Here is a 7,342-nt window from a genome sequence, read left to right on the forward strand (position 1 = left end):
GAAGAAGAAGAAGAAGAAGAAGAAGAAGAAGAAGAAGAAGAAGAAGAAGAAGAAGAAAAAGAAAAGAAAAGAAAAGGAAGTGAGAACCTGGGTAGCTTAGTCGGTTGGGCATCCAACTTTAGCTCAGGTCATGATCCCAAGGTTCGTGAGTTCAAGCCCCACGTCCGGCTCTGTGCTGACAGCCAAGAGCCTGGAACCTGCTTCAGATTCTGTGTCTTCCTCTCTCTTCCCCTCCCCCACTCATGCTCTTTCCCTCTCTCTCTCAAAAATAAACCTTAAAAAAATCAAAAAAGATAAAGAAGAGTAGGACTATGATTGTGCCATTAATTTATATAGTTTACAGCAGTCTAATTTCATTGATAGTGTAAAAATAGGGATCTTAAACATCGTAAATGCACAAAATAAATTTTAAAAATATAGTGCTTAACACTGGAATCTCAGTAATATGTAATTACTTGTCTTTAGCTCTTTCTTTGCTTTTTCTCCTCCCTTTCTTTCTTCTTTTCCTCTTCCCTCCCTTCCTTCTTTCCTTCCTTCAGTTCCTTAAGGAACCCTAGGACTGCTTCACGATGGTGATGGTAATGGTGGTGATAACATGGATAAGTAGGCTATTTAGGAACTACAAGCAGTGTTTTGATGACTCAAGTGTCACGTTTCCCATATGAGCCTATGACATGGTTAGCAATGCTCTGTGGAATGTTGACAAGATAGCAGGCTGAAGCTTGTGGGTCCTAAGTCTGGAGTGATGTAGCATGAGTGAACTGTTACTAATTCCTGAAAATCACAAGTATCACTGCTTGAAAAGAAATCTAATTTTTTGAGGAACCTCCACACTGTTTTCCACAGCGGCTGCACCAGTTTGCATTCCCACCAACAGTGCAAGAGGGTTCCCATTTCTCCATATCCTCACCAGCATCTATAGTCTCCTGATTTGTTCATTTTAGCCACTCTGTCTGGCGTGAGGTGGTATCTGAGTGTGGTTTTGATTTGTATTTCCTTGATGAGGAGTGACATTGAGCATCTTTTCATGTCCCTGTTGGCCATCTGGATGTCTTCTTGAGAGAAGTGTCTATTCATGTTTTCTGCCCATTTCTTCAGTGGATTATTTGTTTTTCGGGTGTGGAGTTTGGTGAGCTCTTTATAGATTTTGGATACTAGCCCTTTGTCCGATATGTCATTTGCAAATATCTTTTCCCATTCCGTTGGTTGCCTTTTAGTTTTGTTGATTGTTTCCTTGGCAGTGCAGAAGGTTTTTATCTTCATGGGGTCCCAATAGTTCATTTTTGCTTTTAATCCCTTGCCTTTGGGGATGTGTCAAGTAAGAAATTGCTGCAGCTGAGGTCAGAGAGGTTTTTTCCTGCTTTCTCCTCTAGGATTTTGATGGTTTCCTGTCTCACATTCAGGTCCGTTATCCATTTTGAGTTTATTTTTGTGAATGGTGTAAGAAAGTGGTCTAGTTTCAATCTTCTGCATGTTGCTGTCCAGTTCTCCCAGCACCATTTGTTAAAGACACTGTCTTTTTTCCATTGGATATTCTTTCCTGCTTTGTCAAAGATTAGTTGATCATACTTTTGTGGGTCTAATTCTGGAGTTTCTATTCTATTCCACAGGTCTATGTGTCTGTTTTGTGCCAATACCATGCTGTCTTGATGATTACAGCTTTGTAGTAGAGGCTCAAGTCTGGGATTGTGATGCCTCCTGCTTTGGTCTTCTTCTTCAAAATTACTTTTGCTAGATCTACCCTATGACCCAGAAAATAGCACTGCTAGGAACTTACCCAAGGGATACAGGAGTACTGATGCATAGGGGCACTTGTACCCCAATGTTTATAGCAGCACTCTCAACAATAGCCAAATTATGGAAAGAGCCTAAATGCCCATCAACTGATGAATGGATAAAGAAATTGTGGTTTATATACACAATGGAATACTATGTGGCAATGAGAAAGAATGAAATATGGCCTTTTGTAGCAACGTGGATGGAACTGGAGAGTGTTATGCTAAGTGAAATAAGTCATACAGAGAAAGACAGGTACCATATGTTTTCACTCTTATGTGGATCCTGAGAAACTTAACAGAAGACTATGGGGGAGGGGAAGGAAAAATAAAAGGTTAGAGAGGCAAGGAGCCAAAACATAAGAGGCTCTTAAAAACTGAGAACAAACTGAGGGTTGATGGGGGGTGGGTGATGGGTATTGAGGTACCAACAGGTATGAGCACTGGGTGTTGTTTGGAAACCAATTTGACAATAAATTTCATATTAAAAAAAAAAAGAAAAGAAAAGAAATCAAGGCAACAGAAATTTCAACAGAAAGCTTCTGTTGAGAAACAGAAAGTTTCTCACAATTTTAGTGTCTGAGAAGTGCAAATTCTCTGATTTGGTTACATTTGTCTAAACATCAAAGTGTCCCTAATTAACATGGCTACTTGTCCCTAGCTCATGTCAGTCTGATTTAGAATTTCCATTTATTAAATGACTATCTTAGTCCATTTGAGCTGCTCTAGCAAAATACCACAGATTGGGTGGCCTATAAACAACAAGTTTATTTCTCATAGTTTTGGAGACTAGAAGTAGGAGATCGGGGTGCCAGCATGGCTGGGTGAGGGCCCTCTTCTGGGTCCCACATTTCTCTTTGTTTACTTACAAGGAGGAAGGATTTCTCTTTTTTGTTTTGTTTCATTTGGGTTCTCTTTTATGAAAACACTAATCTCATTCAAAAGGGCTCCATCCTGCTAACCTAAGCACTCCCCAAAAGCCCCACCTCTTAATACCATCAGATTGGGCATTGGGATTTCAACCTATGAATTTTAGGGGGGAAACAAACATTCAGACCATGACATTGATCAAACTGGCTTCCAGTATTCTCTTCCTTCCTTCCTTCTTCCCTTCCTTCTTTCCTTCCTTCCGTTTAGCTTAATATTTCTTGACATTCACTTAGTATGAACCAGGTATTGGGCTAATTACCTTGCTTGGTGTAGCTTATTTTATTCTCACAGCAAGCTCAACAAGTAGGTGATCCCAGTCCACATTTTACATATGGCGATCTAGAGTCCCAAGGTTGAAGGAACAGAGCTAGCATGGGACAGTCTCAATTTAGAACCAGGCACCGTACTTCAAAGCCTTTAAGCACAACCACCACACACACTCTTCCTTTCCTGCCCATTCAATGTCAAAGACTGCACACAGAGCAATCCCAGGATCAACTAAGCCCATAAGTCCTAGAAGGAGTCTTCCTTTCTCTCTTTATACTCATTGCTTGCATCATTACAAGCAAACAAACAAAACTGTTCACCATTCAGAAACCATGAAAGTAAAGATACAACATTAATGTTGGAGGGGCGCCTGAGTGGCTCAGTTGCGTAAGTGTCCTACAAGGCCCAGGTGGACCTGATCTCATGGTTTGTGGGTTCAAGTCCTGCGTCAGGCTCTGTGCTGACAGCTCAGAGGCTAGAACCTGCTTCAGATTCTATGTCTCCCTCTCTCTCTGCCTCTCCCCTGCTCATGCTCTGTCTCTCTCTCAAAAATAAATAAACATTGGGGCGCCTGGGTGGCTCAGTTGGTTAAGCGGCTGACTTCGGCTCATGTCATGATCTCGCGGTCTGTGAGTTTGAGGCCGCGTCGGGCTCTGTGCTGGCAGCTCAGAGCCTGGAGTCTGTTTCGGATTCTGTGTCTCCCTCTCTCTGACCCTCCCCTGTTCATGCTTTGTCTCTCCCTATCTCAAAAATAAATAAAACGTTAACAAAAATAAATCAATAAACATTAAAACAAAGAAAAAGAAAAAAGAACATTTATGTAGGAAAAAGCCAATTTAAGTACAAAAGATGTTTAATAGGGTAGAGAACTGACAACCATGTTCTTTGAGAGCTGCATGCCCGTGAAACAGAAGTATCAAAAGAAGTGCCCTGGGGTGCCTTGGATGGCTCTGTCGGTTGGGCTCTTGATTTTGGACACTTTGATGTTTAGACAAATGGCCTGGCAACATGGAACCTGCTTGGGATTCTCTCTCTCCCTCTCTCTCTGCCCGTTCCTGTTCACTCTCTCTCCCTCTCTCAAAAATAAATAAACTTTAAAAAAAAGTGCCCTTAATTCCTTCCTCTGACTCTGCCATCTCAAGATTGGGTAAATATGCATGAAAAACAAATACAAAGGGACTCAGAGACAAGCCAAGGCTAATTATAGCTTTATGGATCTAAATTGAGAAGTGGTGATTCAGTTGAGTTTAGTAGAGTGACTGATGGCGTGAGTTTAGGGGGGAAAAAAAACACAGGAAATGAGTTCTGTTGTGGAGTTTTAAAGAATGACCAGTATGGTCCGACAGTCGGAGAAGGTATAGCACAAAATTATATGGTGATAAGTAGCTCAGTGACGTTAGGGAAGAAATTAAAATGGGGCACAGGTAAGCTTTTCTATTTTAATCAGACTAAGCTTATAGACCAATTTTCCTAAAATAATAATAAAAATAGCTGACATCTTAAAGTTCTTACCCTTTGCCAGGCATATACATAAATATGTACATGTGGTTTATATGTGTATTATTATATGTATATATATTATTTCTTTAATCCATAGCAATCCTATGAGGTACTTACTTTTATAACCACAAAGTGGTTAATTGAATTGCCTGAGGTCACCCAGCTGGTAAGTGATGAATTTGGTCAGTCTGATTCAGAGCCTGAGCTCTTATCCACTACACTACCTTTCCAATTTCATCTGTCTAGAAAGGCTATTCCATATGGCATAGCAAAGAATCGACAATTCTCAATTAAAAAGTGATATTACTACGGTGTAACAAATTTCATTCTCCTAATATCTCTTGAATCTGTTTCTCTTTCTCTCCCTTGACTGCCACTGCCATAGTCCAAACCATCCTCACCTCTTAACCTGGACAATCGCAGTAGGCTCCTGCTTTTACCTTAGCTTTCTTCCAATCCTTCTTCAGAATGATCTTACAATACATAAATAGGACCGTGTCCCAGGTCCTCACTTAAAACCCTTCCATGGGCTCCCATATCTCCACTTGTTTCAATGTTTTCCTCTTCCACTGGACTGCAAGCTCTGTGGTGGAGGCGACTGCTCCTGTCTTGTCCCAGTGTTGTTATCTCCAGCATCTAGCATAGTGCCTTATACATAGTAAAAGCTAAATAAATTCTTGTTAAATGAATGGAATCTAAATGACCCTTTAAAAATATATATTAGTCACTTAAAGAGGAAACAGGCTAATAGGGGATAAGGGATGGGGGCATTTAATTAGGGGATAGGTTTTCCATAATTCTCATAAGTTGTAATCACATAACAACTTGTTTATTCTCTTCTTCTCTGTCTTGTTCCCTGCTATATCCTAGCTCTAGGTCAGGTTCACAGGAGGTAACCAATGAATATGTATTGTATGAATAATTTCAGTTACCAATGTGAATTGGAAGCTGATGAATCAAAGATGACAAATAGTACTGATAAGGACAGAACTGGAATTGGAACAGGAGACTATAACCATAGTTATGGGAGCTTTGGAGGATTAGGATTCTTTTTTCGTTTTAATTAAAATTCTTTTTGGACGTTTATTTATTTTTGAGACAGAGACAGAGTGTGAGTGGGGGAGGGGCAGCGAGAGAGGGAGACACAGAATCTGAAGCAGGTTCTAGCCTCTGAGCTGTCAGCACAGATCCCGACGGGGTGGGGCTGGAACCCATGAACCACAGGATCATGACCTGAGTGGAAGTTGGACGCTTAACAGACTGAGCCACCCAGGAACTCAGGATAAGGATTCTTTTATTCATTCAATGAATATTTATAAGTCATCTATTATGCGCCAGATTCTGCTAGGCAGCCTCTGCTGTAAAGAGCTTACAGTCTAGTGATAAATAAATAGGCAATTAAATTCAAGGAGAGAACTTTCCTAAGGGAAGACAGGAGGAGTGTGCTTCAGGGAACATTTAGGAGGGGACACATAGCCCAGACTTGGGTTGTCAGAAAGTAAATGTCTAAATTGTTAGTAGCTAAAGTAAGAGGGTATGGAAAGTGATGGAGAGGATTTGTATGGGAAAGCCCTGAGGTAGGAGAGCCCTGGTAGTTTCTCCTTAGCCTAAGGTTTCTGGTTAACTTTCGTCCATCCAACAGATTTTATTGAGTTCATACCATGTGCCAGGCATTGTTAGGCCATCATTAAATTTTTACTTCAAAAGTAGTTGTTGTGCTTCATTTTAAAAGCACACACACATATAATTTTAAATTCATTAATTTATTAAACTTATTTAAAAAATTTTTCTTTCCCTTAGCCTTTTCGGATGACACAATATTTAGCTGGGCACCCCTCTGACGCCCAAAGTGCTTTGCAGATGCTTTATGAATATTTACTGAATTAATAAATAAATGCATGTAAGAGTATCTAATCTGACTCCAGAAAGTAAAAGCCTTGCATGGTTGCTTGTCAGTACATCTTTCTTCCTATGATGGAAATGCTCCAAATCTCCACTGTCAGATGATATGGTAACCACTGGCCACACAGACTACCAAGCACTCAAAAAGTGGCTAGTGCAATTGAAGAACTAAATTTTAAACTTTTTTTTTTTTTTTACTGTTTATTTATTTTTGAGAGAGAGGGAGCAACATGAGCGGGTGAGGGGCAGAGAGTCCAGGCTCTGAGCTGTCAGCACAGAGCTCGTTCCTGGGGGCTCGGGGCTCCAACCTTACTCGAACCCACAAATGGCCAGATGGTGACCTAAGCCGAAGTCAGAACCTGACCTGAACTGGGAACCTTAACCCTGAGCCACCCAGGCGCCCCTGAAGAAGTGCATTTTACATTTTACTGAATTTTATTTTAAACTTAAATAGCCACATGTGACGTGACAGCCTTAGATGGTAGTACAGTTGAAATAATGCGCTTGGCACTGGAACCCGGTAGGTTACCGGCCTCACGCTTAAAAATAGAGACTGTTAATAAATGGCAATAAAACGTCTGAATTCTGGGCTGTTGAATGCCACAGACAGCACTAAATATCTGTGCACAATGGCAAGCCATAATTAGCACATCAGTCACCGAAGACTAATAAACCTTGCAACCTGGCATCCTGACAAGACACCTAACCCAGCGCCACGGGGTGAAAAGGTTGAAGGCCAGGGAACTGGACCGTAGGCGCGTTCGCGGCAGTCTGCGTCTTCGAACAGCCTCATGGACTTTGTAGTTCAACATGCCCCTGACATCACTACCGGTGTCACCACCGCGTGACCTAGAGGCTCAATTTCCGGTAGCCTGTTGCTCTATGGGAGTTGTAGTCAATAAGTGAATGCTAGACTTGGGCTCTAGTGGTCTGGAAACTACAATTCCCGGCGGGCTACGGGATGCACA

Source organism: Herpailurus yagouaroundi, unplaced genomic scaffold (genome assembly GCF_014898765.1).
Source record: "Herpailurus yagouaroundi ecotype Mexico unplaced genomic scaffold, PumYag 29, whole genome shotgun sequence".
NCBI lineage: Eukaryota > Metazoa > Chordata > Mammalia > Carnivora > Felidae > Herpailurus > Herpailurus yagouaroundi.